Source organism: Chrysochloris asiatica, unplaced genomic scaffold (assembly GCF_000296735.1).
Source record: "Chrysochloris asiatica unplaced genomic scaffold, ChrAsi1.0 scaffold00035, whole genome shotgun sequence".
NCBI lineage: Eukaryota > Metazoa > Chordata > Mammalia > Afrosoricida > Chrysochloridae > Chrysochloris > Chrysochloris asiatica.
The window spans coordinates 20,726,595-20,743,397 of NW_006408553.1; positions in this window are offsets into that span (position 1 = coordinate 20,726,595).

Consider the following 16,803-nt stretch of genomic DNA (forward strand, 5'->3'; position numbering starts at 1 on the left):
GCACAAATATGGATCTCTTCTAATCAGTTGACCAGATAGTGGTCTTCTAAATTTCTTGGCATTGACCAGTGAGTGCCTCCAGTGCAGCCTCACTTTCTTGAAAGATTTCAATTTTTATTCCATCAATTCCCAGTGCCTTGTTCTTTGCCAATTCCTTCGATGTACCTTGCACTTCTTCCTTCAGTATCATTGGCTCTTGATTATATGTTACCACTTGAAATGTTTGAACATAAACCATTTCCTTTTGGTGCAGTGACTGTGTATTCCTTTCATCATCTTTTTATGCTTTCTGCATCAATCAATAATTTTCCCAGAGAATTCTTCAGTAACAAATGTCGAGACTTGAATTTTTTCTTCACTTCCACAGCTTGAGGAGTGCTGAGTGTGTTCTTTCTTTTTGGTTTTATGACTCCAGATCTTTGCACATCTCATTGTAGTATTTTATTTTGTATACTGGAGACAAGTTTCAGTGACTCTTCTGACATCCATTTTGATCTTTTCCTTCTTTCTTGTCTTCTTAATAACTTTTTGCTCTCTTCCTGTATAATGTTCTTGATGTCATCCCACAACTCTTTTAGTCTTCTGTCTTTAGTGTTTAATGTATAAAACTGGTATTCAGATGATCCCTAAGTTCAGGTGGGATATATTCAAAGTCATATTTTGGTTCTCTTGGACTTGTTTTCATTTTCTTCAACTTCAGTTGAATTTGCATATGAGCAATTGATGGTTGGTTTCACAATATGTTTTTGGCTTTGTTTTGGCTCATGATATGGACCTTTTCCACTGTCTCTTTCCACAGATGTAGTCAATTTGTTTTCTTTGTATTCCATCTGGTGAGGTCCCTGTATATAATTATCTCTTATGCTGCCTAAAGAAGGTATTTGAATTTAACAAATTGTTGATTTTGCAGAATTCTATCATGTAATCTATAGTATGGATTTTCTACAATAGTCTATTATTGTAGAAAAAATAAATTAAAAAAAAATTCTATAGCAAAATATGAGTATGTCTTTAAAGTCCCTTTCTCGCCTTCTTGCTTTTAAGGTCACCTGAGAAATTTCAAGATGTCACTGTTGGTCCTTATGATTCAACTCAGGATTTAATTTTCTGCACTTTTTCATTTTTGGTTTGTCTATCTCCCACTCCACAATCCCGTTCAGACCTTTTTATAAGTGATAAATTGATTAAGGCAGGCTGTAGCTATTTTGTGTGGCCCTTTTGTTTTAACCCGTGCCTTTAGTCTTCTTATAATCTGCTGAACAGATCCGTCCAAATGCATAGTAGAACTCTCCAGGGATAGAACCTGTCCACTCACTCAGGCATTCCCTCTAGTCACCAGAGTGGAGGTGTGCAGACAGCGAGAGATTAATAAACAGTTCAAAAAAAAAAAAAAATGTCTATGACTTTATCTCCAAGGATTGGTCATAGTTCTGTGGTTTGAACCCCTTTTCTGATCCTTCACTCACTCCATCATCCCCAAGATGTCTGCTCCAGGAGCAGCTGGGACCAGCAGATCTGACAACACCAGTTTTCTTGCTTTTGCTATAAATTCCACTAGCTGTAAGCCTTCAAATTTTCTAAATATCTCTTTTATGTAGTTCAGAGTTCTGGGACTGTCCCTTGAACCTGCCTCATCCAATATTCTGTTTATTGCTGGTGGAGGTCTGCACCACACTTCTCCCTAATCTGCCATTAAACCCCATCTCATCATGACAGATCTTGGTATCTTCTTTTTGATGATGAATGTAATGCAACTCTTCTTTAATTTGTCATTACAGCATAATAAACCATGCAATTGTCAGATTCAAAATGGCCAATACCTGTCTATTTCAGCTCACTAAAAGGAGCTCTGGTAGCGTAGTGGTTACGAATCGGGCTGTGAACCGCAAGGTCAGCAGTTCGAAACTACTAGTGGTTCCGCGGGAGAAAGATGAGGCATTCTACTCCCGTAAAGATTTACAGCCTCAGAAACCCTGTACAGGGTCGCTATGAGTCGGAACCGACTCCACGGTACTTAAGAACAACAACAAATGCCTAGGAAATTGATGTTTTTTTGAGATTTAGTTCATTTTTGACAATTTTCTATTTTCCTAGATTCATACTTCATGTTCATACATTCATGTATTCCATGTTCTTATTATTAATGTATATTAATAGCTGTTTCTCTTCATTTTGACTTGTGCACCATCAGCAAATGAAGGTCCCAAGGGCCTTACTCTGTTTGCATCATCATAGTCAACTCTACTTTGAGGGGGCAGCTCTTTCCAGTCACATTTTGAGTGCCTTCCCACCTGAGGGGCTCATGATCAGGTGCTACATCTGACAGTACTCTACTCCTATTCATAAGGTTTTCAATGACTAAATATCAGGAAGTAGTCTGTCTCTCCTTCCTAGTCTATCTTCATCTGGAAGCTAATCTGAAACCTGTCCACTGTTGGTGACCCTGCTGGTCTTTAAAATATCCACGGCATAGTTCCAGAATCACAGCATCACACGTCACCATAGTACGACAAACTGACAGATGAATGGTGGATGACAGATGAGTGGTAGAGCCTTAAAGTAGAAGACAATAATAGTGCATGAGACCCCTTTCTAGAAAACGATAATAGCAGATGTGGTAGCAGAGGTGGCTTCATGGAGAGACAGAACACTGTGGTTTTCTTGGCCCATGGACCTAGTAAAATTGAATGCTTACAGGCAGAGGCTAACTTGCAGTATGTGCTCTTTGGGCATTTACAGACTGGCTAAAAGAGCTTTGTTACACTAGATTGAGCAGGGCAGAAGTCAAAGGGCCACATGACTGAGAGGCTGAAGATAGAGTGAGGTGTGCCTTCAAGGCCAGACTGTAATCTGGCAGAGAACCATTCCTGATTGAAAAACTTCTGCATCCTGAGTTGTTTCTGATCCTGCATTAAACCCTGTTTACTTCCCAAATAAACTTTATGAATTCTCTGTGGCTATTACAATGGATTTTCAATCCCACATGTGAAGCAGAGAATACTGTGGGATGGATAGTTAGAGTCAGAAGACAATACAGAAGGTTGTAGTATGGAGCCATGTATGACCTCCAATTCATAGGAATATGACTTAAGCAGGTCTTGGGTTGATTCTCCTTCCCCCTTGTAAAATCAGAGTACATAGTTAGAGTCCTTTTGTGGCACTGTGGGTTAATGCACTGGACTTCAAAGTATTTTAAACCCTAAGTTGGTGGTTCAAGCTCATCCTTAGAATTCCTATACAAGGTTGCTATGGATCAGAACTGACTTGACAGCACTTAACAACAACAACAACCCCCACATGGTTTTTGCAATCTTCCATTTCATTTTTGATAATGTCTAATTTTCCTATTCATATTTTGTATATCCCATGTTCTAATTATGAGCTCTGGTAGCGTAGTGGTTACAAATCGAGCTGCGAACCTTAAGGTCAGCAGTTCGAAACTACCAGCCGCTCCGCGGGAGAAAGATGAGGCTTTCTACTCCTGTAAGGATTTACACCCTCAGAAACCCTGTACAGGGTCGCTATGGGTCGGAACCGACTCGACGGCACTTAACAACAACAACAATGTTCTAATTATTAATGGGATGTGACTCATTTTGAGTCACATCCCATTAACAAATGAAGGTCCTAAAAACTTTATTTCATCTACATCATTAAGGTTAACTCTACTTTGAAGAGGCAGCTCTTTCCCAGTTGCATTTTGACTGCTTGCCAACCTGAAACTAAAGCTCATATTACAGCACAACATCAGATAATGTTTCACTGCTATTAATAAGGTATTCAGTGGCTAACTTTTCAGTGCCTCTTTTAGTCTGGAAGCTCCAATGAAAGATATACAACATGGGTGACCCTGAAGTATTTGAAATACTGATAATATAGCTTCCAACATCACAGCAACATGCAAGTCACCACAGTATGAAAAATTGACATACAAGAATGGAATGATTGAATAAAAATATTTTAATAACTGAAGGGAATTAGGAATATTGCTTACAGTAGAGGGAGTGGAGCAACTGCAGCATGACCATGGAGTGGGCAGAAAGTGAGGACAGAAGTACCTGACAGAAGAGGAGTGATTTAATAAAGTCCCTACAAAGAAGTTCTACTCTGAAACCATGTGTTGGAGTTGACTTGAGGACAAATAACGTCAATGACAACTCTCCATTTCTGTAAGGTCACAAATGAATACCCTATAGAAATGGATAGTTAGAGATATCTTCATTCAAGTTGGCTGCATTATGAAAAATTACAGTATAATTAGACTCCTGTTTCAGTCTCAATGGTCTGGTTCTAAAACAACTTTGAATCTGGATGTCTGTTAAAAAAATCAAAACAGAAAATTTAGGCTTGACATATGGACAAAAATTACATGATTAAAAAACAAACCATGGAGGAAGGTAGAATCTCCATTGAATAGTATCCAATCTGTCTAGGTGAGGTTTATGAAAAGAGATGTGGATGGGTCTCTTGTGATACAATAGTGAATAATTGTTATCAGGACTGATTGTGAGGGTTGGAAATGTGAAGGTGGACATTTTGTAGCAAAAGGAGGAGAGTGATTGACTTGCAGTTTAGTAGCAGAGGTCCCTGGGACCACCAAAGGAGAAGAACAGAGAGCGGGACCCTACCCAGAGAAGCAGTGACACCAGAGATGGGGGCAGAGAGCATGACATGGAGAGATGGAGCAGCTGGGGACTTTAGACCTAGAGAAAGAAAGGGGCTGTGTGCTGACGACCAGAGGTGGGGGATGAGGTGAGGCAGGGGCAGGCTTGCAGGGTATACCCTTTGGTTGGTTGATGATGCATGGAGGGGATTGTAATCATGGCAAGGAAGCGATATAATGAAAGGATGAATGTAAAGTTAATATTCTCCCATGTAAACTATCACATAATTCACAATAAAACATTTAAAAACACACACACACAGAAAGACCTTTAAAGGTATAGAGATTGGAGTTACATGCCTTGAACACTCAAAAGATTACCAAAAATAGTCAAGTAAAAGTAACACATTTAAACATATGATTGTTTTTTACATAGTTTAAGTAGTTGGGCAATTAGAGAGGTTTGTCCAAGTTTTTGACAGTTAGTGAGGAATAAATTGGCCTCTAAATTGAAATTAAATATTGATTTGGCTTAATAGTAATTGCTAAATTCTCTACTTCAGTTTGACTTTATACAATTTATGATCACCATCCCTGTCTCAAATTTTCTCCTAATGAAATGAGGGCTATAATTTATTTCACATGTCTTTGAGGGTTTTTTTTCCTAGCTCTGTGACCACATTTATTTCAAGCACAAGTACATGATTCTTTGTGATTCATGAATAAAAATATAAAAATTTAGATTATAATTGATAAATCCAATCCAATTGTTCCTAATCCATGCCTTCAAAAACTCTCTAGATCTATCTATAAAATCACAGGCTTTAATAATCCTGCTAAATGCTAAATCACTGGTGCCCAGAATAGTACCTGGGACATAAAGATACTCCATAAATACTATTTGAATAAATTAATAAGATGGCAGTTGGAATACATATAAATCCAATTGTATTGCTATTGGCAGTGATTGAAATCTATGAAATAATGAACAGAAAAGGGATGTTTGTATGTGTGATTGTGCATGTGTGTGCTGAGTAAAGGATGAAAGAAAACAATGTCAGACTTTATTCTTCAATCAGAATGTAAGCTGTTACATTTAGTTATGCTCTCCTATAAGATACTAATTTCTCTTTGGTTTAGCCTACTACCACCCCTTTCTAATAAGAAATTTCAATTATTTAATAACTGATAATTACTAATATGTCCAAGAATGTTGATTTTCTGACTCATAGTTTTGTTGAATTTCACATTGAAAACAATGAGCTACAAAACTGACTGCATCCCTATTACATCCTCTCAATCTGTTTTTACTCTCTCTCTTCTTAACCCTGACATCATCCATTACCATGGGTCTAAGCTAGCTTTTGTTATGCCAGGCTCTTCTATTCCATCTTTGGCTGTCACTTCTACTATAGGAAAAGCACAGAAAAGAGACTCTCTGAGGAACCACCTGTCAAAACTATCCACTTGGACATTAGTCCTGATGTCTGAAAGCAAACACTGAAGGGAAAGCTAACCAAATGTGCTGAGAGATGACTGAGTGCACTTGGTCTCAAATCTAATTCAATGCTGTAGAATATGAGCTATCTTTAAAATTAAACACTGGAAAATATTGAACACTGATGAAGAAATCTTCAGAAATAATATTAAAAATGTTTCTGGAGTTCAAAGAATCTTTTAACTACCATTAAACTCTTCTTTAGGAATTAATTTTATCTTAAGACAAACTTACACATTTTCCTCTATTAATCTTTATCTACCTTAATAAGGAGTCCTGGTGTGTTGCTGTGGACTAATGAGTCAGACTGCAAAGTCGTCTGAACTGCAAGGTCAGTGGTTCAAGCTCACCAGCTGCTCCTTGGAAACCCTATACAGGGTCGCTATGTGTTGGAATTGACTCTATGGCATTTAATAACAACAACAACTACAACCTCAATAAAGTGATTTTAATCAGAATATTAAAAAATGCATTTTAAAAATTGCATTACTCAAAAAGTGTGTTAAGGATGTTTCATATATTGAACTTTAATCATTTTGCGTTATTGAATGCAGTCACAGAACAAAGTATGATCATGATTAGAAATTGACTAAATGACCAAAATAATGAAACTAATAAGGAGCTCTGGTAGCGTAGTGGTTATGAATCGGGCTGTGAACCTTAAGGTCAGCGGTTCGAAACTACCAGCTGCTCCGCGGGAGAAAAATAAGGCTTTCTACTCCCGTAAAGATTTACACCCTCGGAAACCCTATACAGGGTCGCTATGGGTCGGAACCGACTCGATGGCACATAACAACAACAACAAGTGGGGGGGGAAAAAGAAAGAAAGAAAAAAAATTAAGATGATATGTGGTGTTTTAGCACATAAACTATAAAAATGGCCCACTCTAAGTCAATATGTTTTTGCTTTTTAAGTCTGGGACATATTCTGAATGAAAGATGAACTAGAATGCATGTTTCAGCTCTACATTAGCAACAGTTTTGAGGAAATCCAGAGAACTTGGAGTTAGACTTACCCCTAAATCCCTAAGCCTGTTTAAGGATGAGGGAAGAAGATTCCTCCATCACCTTCACCCAGAACCTCAATTTTTCTATGTGTCTTAAGTCACTAGAATGATCTCATTATATTTTTTATTGGACCCTAGGACTATGTACCACAAGAAGCCTAGACATCCTAAGTACCTACTCATCTATATTCTAATTCTCTTCTGACTTCATATATCCTATTTCTGTTATCTTTTCTAATACCTCTATACTCCAAAAACTCTTCCAATGTGCCCTATAGAATGCATGATTGTTGCCTAGTTCTTTCCTGAGGACAGTGCTTCTTTGAAGATCTATGAATTAGTAAAAACTTCAGCTCCAATCTTTTATCATGAACTATACTACTCATTATCCCTAATTCTTTCAGCCATCTACCAAATTTTGGGTCACTGACCCACATATTTTTAGTCATGGCTCAGTGTAATAGTCTCCTACATCACTCCCGTCTAAGCCTTTGTACTCCTCAAGATCAGCAGTTTGAAATTACCAGCCATTCTACAGGAGAAAGATGAGTTTTTCTGCTCCTGTAAAGAGATTTACAGCTTCAGAAAACCTATATAGAGTTATTATGTATCAGAACTGATGCTACTGCAAATAACTACCACCACAATCAGGGAGAAAGATGTTACTGTATGTAGGAACTCTGCAATCTTCATACAATTTTTCTGTAAATTAAAATCTCTCCCTCACCCAAAAGTAAGAGTTTTTAATTTTTTTTAAAGTGCTATTTATACTTGAAATTTCTATTTTTACTCCTCATTTGCTTTTGTTTAATTAAATCTAGCTTGTACCATTAAAAGTGCTCTTGTCAAGGTCATCAATGGCCTCCATGTTGACAAATTCAATGATCAAAGCCTAGTCCTGATATTACTAAATTAATTATAGCATTTGACCCAGTTGATGATTTCCTCTTTTTTGAACACTTTCTTGTTGGCTTTTACAACTAAATTTTCCTTATTTGTTTTCTACTTCAGTCATTCCTTCAGTCAGTATGCTGGCTTCTTCTCATAACTTAACTTTTGTGTGTCCGTGGCTCATTCCCCAAACTTCTCTTCTCTAAACTCTTTCCTTTGGTGATCCAATTCTGTCATGCATACTTTGATAACTCTCTAGCATCTTAAATCCAGATGTTTCTGCTAACACCCTGAACTTCAGGAGATTTGTGTATCTGACTACTTACTTAACACCTCCAGTAGGACACCGATTAAATAAATTAACTTAAACATGCCAAGAACTGAAAATGTATTCTGAAGCCTGTTTAGCACCTCCTTTCAGTCCCTACCAACGTGTTCATCAACTCGTGCTGTGAATTGCAGTTAATACTTCCAGTTGCTTTGACCAAAAGTCATTTTGGTCATTTTCTTTAAATCCTGTCTTTCTCTCACACCCAACACCCAATCTGTCAGTAAGTTATCTTGTAGCTACTTTCAAAATGTATTTTAAACCTAGCCATATTTAATTATCTCCTGTTATTTTTCATATCCAAACATGTCATCTCTTGCATAGAATGTTGTATTACCTTTCTAACTATTCTCACAACTTCAATACTCCATTCCATGACAAGTTGTATTCATACAAAGTCAGAATAACCTTTAAAACCTTTGAGCCAGCAGTCACTTCTATATGTTAATCCCTTCAGAGTTTTCCCTTCTTACTTGGGGAAAAACAAAATAAATAAAACAATGCAGTGGTCAACTGCTTTGCACTCCTAACTCTTACATTTTTTTATTTTCAACTACTCTGCCTATCCATCATACTATCCCAGTCACTGGCCTCCTTATATTGCACAAACAGAGTAAGCATGCTCTCATTAGAGGGTCTATGCTTCACTGTCAGTGCCTCCCTACAGAGGTTTTCTTTTAGATTATGTATTCTTAGTGAATCTTCTTTAACCAACCTCTAGAATTTGTCACCAGATCCCATTCCACCTCTTATTTCTCTTCTTTGCATTTCTTTTTCCTGCATTGCACCTTACCACTTTATAACTTACTTCTTGTTGTTGTTAAATGCCATTGAGTCGGTTCTGATTCATAGTGGCCCTGTATAGGTCTTCTGAGGAGCTGATAGTGAGTTTGAACTACTGACCTTGTGGTTCAAATGACCTTGCCATCTAATGCATTATCTTGCAGTGCCACACCAGGACATACTATCTAGACCAAAATGGATGTAGGAAGAGATAATGAAACTTATTCTCCAGTGTAGAGATGCTAATGCAAATAGAAGAAATAAGTAAAAGAGCTGAACAGGAAATTTCAAAGGTCAGTTCAAAAAGACAAAGTCAAGTATTATAATGAAATGTCAAAATACCTGGAGTTAGAAAATTAAAAGGGATGAATATGCTTAGCTTTTATCAATGTGAAGGAATTTAAGAAATATTCAAGCCTTTTCATGAAATTTAAAGAATTTTATGGGAAAATATTGAATGAGGTTAAAAGCATCAAAAGAAGTTGGAAGGCATACAGAGTCAATGTACCAAAAAGAAATGGTTAGTGTTCAACAATTTTAACAGGTCGCATATGATCAAAAGCCAATGATACTAAAGGAAAAAAAAATCCAAGCTGCACTGAAGGCATTGGTGAAAAATAGGGCTTCAGAGACCAATGAAGTAAAAATTAAAATATTTCAATAAACTGTTGCAGCACAGGATGCACTCACTCATCTATGTCAAGAAGTTTGGACGATATGGCCAACAAATTAGAAGAAATTCATATTTATGCAGATTCCAAGAAAAGTGATCCAACAGAATGTATGAATCATTGAACAATATCATTGATATCACATGCAAGTCGAATTTTGCAGCAGGTAATTCAAAACTGACTGCAACAGTACATTGAAAGGGAACTGTGAGAGATTTAAGCCATATTCAGAAGAGGACATGGAACTAGGGATATTATTGCTATGACAGATGGATCTAGACTGAAAGCAGAGAATATCAGAAGATGTTTATCTGTGCTTTATTGACTATGCAAAGGCTTTTGACTGTGTGGGTCATGACAAGCTTTGGATAACAATGCAAAAAATGGGTATTTCAGAACACTTCATTGCGCTCATGAGAAACCTGTACATACATTAAGTAAGAGACAGTTATTCAAAGAGATCAAGGAGATACTAAGTGATTTAAAATCAGAAAAGGTGTGCACCAGGGTTATATTCTTTCCCATAGTTTTTAAATTTCTATGTGTATATGATACAATCTTGCTTGCTGGAAGTGAAAAGGATATAAAATACTTCCACTTTAAGACCAAAGACTACAACCATCACTATGGATTTCACCACAATTTTAAGAAAACAAAAATCCTCACAATTTTATCAATAAATGGCATCATGATAAATAGAGAAAAGATTGAAGCTATCAAAGATTTTATTTTGTTTGGATACACAATTAGCTTTCATGGAAACAGCAGTCAAGAAATAATTGTTGTTAGGTGCCATCAAGACTGTACCAACCCATAGCGACATTATGCACAACAGAACGAAACATTGCTCAATCCTGGGCCAACCTCACTACTAATGCCACGTTTGAGTCCATTGATGTTGCCATTTGGCAAATCCATCTCTTTGGGGGTCTTCCTCTTTTTTTCTGACCCTCCGCCTTACCAAACATGATATCCTTCTCCAGTGACTGGTCTTTCCTGACAATATGTCTGAAGTATGAAGATGAAGTTTGGTCATCTTGGTCTCCAAGGAGCACTCTGGCTGTACTTCTTCCAAAATGGAGCTATTGGTTCTTTTGGCAGCCCATGACACTTTCAATATTATCCTCCAACACCATAACTCAAATGCATCAATTCTTTTATGGTCTTCCTTATTCACTGTGCAGCTTTCACATGCATATGAGGTTATTGAAAATACCATGGCTTCAGTCAGGCGCACCTTAGTCCTCAAGCTGACATCTTTGCTCTTCAACACTTTCAAAAGGTCTTGAGCAGCAGATTTGCATAATGCAATACATCATTTGATCTCTTGACTGCTGCTTCCATGAGTGTTGATAGTTGATCCAAGAAGAATGAAGTCCTTGACAACTTCAATGTTTTCTCCATTGATAAGAATGTTGTTTATTGATCCAGTGGTGAGGATTTTTGCTTTCTTTACATTGAGATATAATCCATACCAAAGGCTGTGCTGTTTGATCTTCATCAGTAAATGTTTTAAGTCCTCTTCACTTTTAGCAAGCAAAGTTATATCATCTGCATATTGCAGGTTGTTAATGAGTTTTCCCCCAATCCTGATGCTGCATTTTTTCTTCATAGAACCCAGCTTCTGGGATTATTTGCTCAGCATACAGGTTGAATAAGTATGGTGAAAGAATACAACCTTGTCACACACCTTTTTAAATTTTAAACCATTCAGTGTTCCCATGTTCTGTTCCAACAACTGCTTTTTGTCCAGGTACAGACATATAGCATTAGGCAAATCTTCTGCACAAGACCTCTTTAAATGTTGAAGAGCAAAGATATCATTTTGATTACGTGACCTAAACCCTGACATTTTCAATAATCTCATATTCATGTGAACATTGGACAATGAATAAGGTGAGTTATGGTGTTTCTGAAAAATATTGAAAGTATTCTTGAATTCCAGAAGAACAAACAAATCTGTATCTGAAGAAGAATAGCCAGTTTGCTCCTTAGAAGACAGAGTGGTAGGACGGTGTCTTTTATGCTTCAGACATATTATCAGTAGTTCCTTAAGAAGTACATTGTGCTTGTTTAAACAGAAAATCAGTGAAAATAGGAAGACCTTCATGAGATGAACTGGCACTGTGGCAGCAGCAATGAGCTCAAGTGTAACACTGGGCAGTGTTTCGTTCTGTTGTGTATAGAATGTGTTGGAACTGATTCAATTGCTACTAACAACAACAAATTGTGATTATATATAATTTGTGTTTTTTATCTTCTTTCATAAAATGAGGTTAGGAATGTTGATCTTTGTTAATCTAGCCACAATGTCAAAAATACTATGTGGCTAGATTAACAATAATAATAAATAAATAGTCAATATTTGTCAAATGCATGAATAAGCAAATGAATGAATGAGATATTATTTGGCAATTTCAACTGAAGATACAAGATGCAAAGGTATAAATGGTGCCTTATCACAAAGCATGTTATGAAGGAGTCAGTGAGATAAAACTTAAATAGATCTCTAAAATCAGACAAGTCATGAATCTCAAATGTATAAAAGGCACTGAAGATGTCAAGGAATTTATGAGAAATATTTTTTAAAGGGAATTTTAATGAAGTAGTGACTCTTCTATTCAAAGGTTAAGAGAAAGGTGAGAGTTGATGCAGTGCTGGGCTATTCATTTAAGTCAAAATATAAGAATTTCAACAGAATGATTCATAGAAGTTGCTACATAATTCTTTAAATTTGCATGTGCATTTTAGTGGTTTCATCTCTGACACATATCTGACAAATATAAAGGCAAGAAAGGGTAGCTGTTCTTCTGAGGAAAGGTAACCCATTAACATTCTATGTGGAAAGGATCGAAAGAAAGTCAGGATTGAGAGAGTAAGAATCACCTAGGGGAAAAGCGGTGCTATGTTTAAGGGTAATAAATATAATGTTTCCACTAGGTGTCTGAAGAACTTATAAAATTATTCAAAAGGGAATGAGTTCAACCCTAAACACCTGAGAGAGTATAAGCTCCTAATCATAACAGAAATTAAAGAAGTCACTTTCTACCCCTATATTTTCCTCCTTTCTCTAACTCTGCCACTTCACTAAACCATAGTGAAGAAGAAACAACATGAAGAATAATGAGGAATAGTATGTAGAGAAAGAGAAGTGAACATGTTAAATAGCCTCAAGGCAATGGTCTAGCCAGCATCATGATCCAAATAAAAAGAAATGAAGACATAATAAGAGATTAGTTTCAGAGGTTTAGTTTTCTTTGGGAGTGGAAAAACTGATTTACTAATTAAAGGTATTTTTGCAAAGTTGTAGTAAATCATGGTGGCTTAATATGCATTCATTCAGAAACTGAGGCTAAGGAAAAGCAGCTCTGCTGAGAAGATTTAAATATACGAATGGAAAAAAAAAATAAATTTTCATTAAAGAGTGAGCAAGTGTCCTGCTCACTCATTTATTACAAAAGCAGGAAGACATACATGTATAACAGCTATTACAGTATACAGCATTGTTCCCAAATATAACAGATACTCTACTTCTAACCTTAACCTTCTAACACTTTTGAACTCTCATATCACATAACACCCAAAAGATAAGACCATTATTTATTTTATTTATAAGAGTATCAGTTTAACTCCTGGAATTCAGAAAGATTTGTGTTTTTGAATATATATCTTCTTTTCTCAAATCTTCTGTTTTATCCTATTATTTATGTTTTCAAAGTTTGATATACAAGTTATCCAAATCCAATGTTGGAATAAATATTGAACAAATAGTAAAATGGCATACTTAAATCATAATATGTCATAGTCATATTATATATAACTGAAATGTTGCTCTTGTTGTTAAGTGTCACTGTATAGGATTTCCCAGGAAGAACTGGTGAATTTGAACCATGAGCCTTGTGGTTGACAGTCCAGTGCTTATCCTATAGCCCCACACCAGTACTCCATAACTGAAATACATATCTCAATTTAAAGTCAATAATTATGAGACAAGAATATTTTTAAAGATAATCTAATAAAATGTGTCTTAATATAAGAATGTAAAATGGTTCAAAGTAAAAAGATAGAAAATGTTAAGTAATGTAATCACTAATCAAAAGAAAATTGAACATAATGTGGTAAGTACCATTCTTAGAGTTAAAGATGACGATCACACAATAATATAAGGAAAATATAACCATTTTAGCCTTATGTATTGTAAGTAACAATTGGCACAAAAAATTACAAAATACCTTTCTTAGTAATCAATATAGTGAACAAAAAATGCACAATTATAATATGTAAATAATTCTTTAAAATAAATGAGACAAGATTACAAATTAAAGTAGGAAAAAGGAGGAAAATATTTGATTAAGCCCTTCATAAAAGATGTCCTCAAAGCGAACTAAGTATCTTTTTTTCCATGTTTACATGTTAAGAGACATTCAGTATTATTGATAATCAATAAAATGCAAATTAAAGTCAAATAAGATTCTAGTAACTATCATAAAGCTTCCTTAAAATGAACAAAATACAGTGTTGATGGGATGGGACATCAAAATCTTCATTGCTGAAGTAAGTTGGTGAATCACTTTAGAAATTGTTTGAAACTACCCATTGAATTACATACCCTATTTGCCAATCCTGTTGTGGTGCTGTGGATTAATGTGCTGTACTGCAAGGTCAATTTGAATCACAAAGTCAGTGGTTCAAGCTCACCAGCTGCTCCTAGGAAACCCTATACAGGGTCCCTATGAGTCAGAACTGACTCAATGGCACTTAACAACAACAATCTATACAATGGTGGCATTGTTGTTAAGTGCCATGGACTATTCCGACTCATAGGGAACCTGTATAGGGTTTTTGAGGCTGTAAATCTTTTTAGACAGAAAGTCTTATCTTTCTTCCAAGGAGCAGCTGGTGGGCGCGGACTACCAACCCTATGGTTAGCAGTCCAGTGCTTTTCCAAAAGAGCACTGCCAACCACACTAAAAGGGACCATGTTGGAGGGTCCTGGAAGGAAACAGAGAAGAGTGTGGAACAAAACTAAGAATCATGGGAAAGAACAGACTTCCTGGCCGGCTAGAGACTAGGCAACATCATAAGAAATCTGCCCTTGTTCACCCTTTGGGCTTGCAACTGAGTTTGCCCCTATGGTTCAGTTTTTAGTCAGACAATGGACAGACACATGTGGTGAGCAGTGGCACCAGGATGATAGACACTCAGCTGTTTGGGATCCAGAGGGCATCATTTGCCCATGGATGGAGTTCAGAGGGCAAGAAAAACTGTGGGGGATGGATGAATTGGGATGTGGGAGTAGACTGGAGAGGTAGTTTTACATTTTGGTGATGGTGGTAGATGACATGAAACAGGTTTTGTGTGGATTGTGTAATGGAGGACTGATTAACTCTGTGAACATCACCCAATTAATAATAAAGTTATTTTAAAAAGCAGAAGAAATCAAGAAATCAAGCAACTTAGTTCACTGGGTAGATCTCCTGATATATATTGTTGCTTTTAGGAGCTATCTAGTCAGTTCTGATCATAGGGACCCTATGCAAAAAATAACAAAGCACTGTTGAGTCTTGTTCCTTTCCTCACAATGGTTGTTATGCTTGAGCCCATTGCTGCTGCCACTGTACCAATCACCTCTGTGCTCACAAAAGAGGAGTCTTCCTCTTTTTCGCTGACCATCCTCTTTATCAAGCATGATGTCCTTCTCCAGGCACTGGTACCTCCTGATGACATACTAGAAGTATGAGGACTGAGTCTTGTTATTCTGATTTTGATGGAGCATATTGGCTGCACTTCTTCCAACACAGATGGTTTGTTCTCCTCGCGTCTTATGGTACTTTTTAATATTCTTCTTCAATACTATAACTCAAATACATCAATCCTTCTATGATCTTTCTTATTCACTGTCCAACTTTCACATACATATGAAACTATTTAAAATATCATTATTTGGGTCAGGTACAACTTAGTCCTCATACTGGTATTTTTGCTCTTGAAAATTTTGAAGAGGTATTGTGCAACATATTTGCCTGATGAAATATGTCATTTGATATCTTGACTTCTGTTTCCATGAGTACTGATTGTGGATTCAAGCAAAACGAAGTCTTTGGCAGTTTCAATATTTTCTCCATTTATCATGATGTTATTTATTGGTCCAGTTGTGAGGATTTTTGTTTACTTTACATTGAGGTTTAATTGGTATTGAAAGCATCTTTGACATACATCAGGAAGTATTTTAAGTCATCTTCACTTTCAACAAGCAAGGTTGCATAATCTGCATATCTAAGGTTGTTAATGAATCTTCTTCCAACCCTGGTGCTATGTTCCAAACACTAGTAATTATCAATACATCTTAATTATATGTTGGATCAATTTCAGACTGTTGTTGTTGGTGGTGTGCCGGAGGAGAGTCGATTCTGACTCATAATGATCCTGTATAGATAGGGTTTCCAATCAGAAAATCTTTACAGGAGCAGAAAGCCTCATCTTTCTCCCATGGAATGGCTGAAGTTTTGAACTTCTGACCTTAAGGTTAGCAGCCCAACTTGTAACCACTATGCTACCGGAGCTCTTTGAAGAAGTTTGTAGAATCCTCTAATTTCATCACCACTGGTTTTACTGGTTGGTGCATACATTTGAATACTGATGGTATTAACCTCTCTTCCTTATGAGTATATAGATATTATCCTTTAACAGACAGCATTGTTCTTTAAGATAGATCTTGAAATGTTCTTTAGGTTGATGAATGTTATGCGATTTCTCTTCAATTTGTTGTTCTTGGCATAGTAATCCATGATTGTCTGATTCAAAATGGCCAATGGCAGTCAATTTCAGCCTACTAATGCCTATGATATTGATAGTAATGCATTCCATTTCATTTCTAACAACTTCCATTTTTCCTAGATTCATACTTTCTGCATTCCATGTTCTGATTATTAATGGATGTTTGCAGCTCTTTCTCCTTATTTTGAGTTGTATTCCTTTAGCAAATGAAGGTACCAAAAACTTTAATTTATTTGTGTTATCAT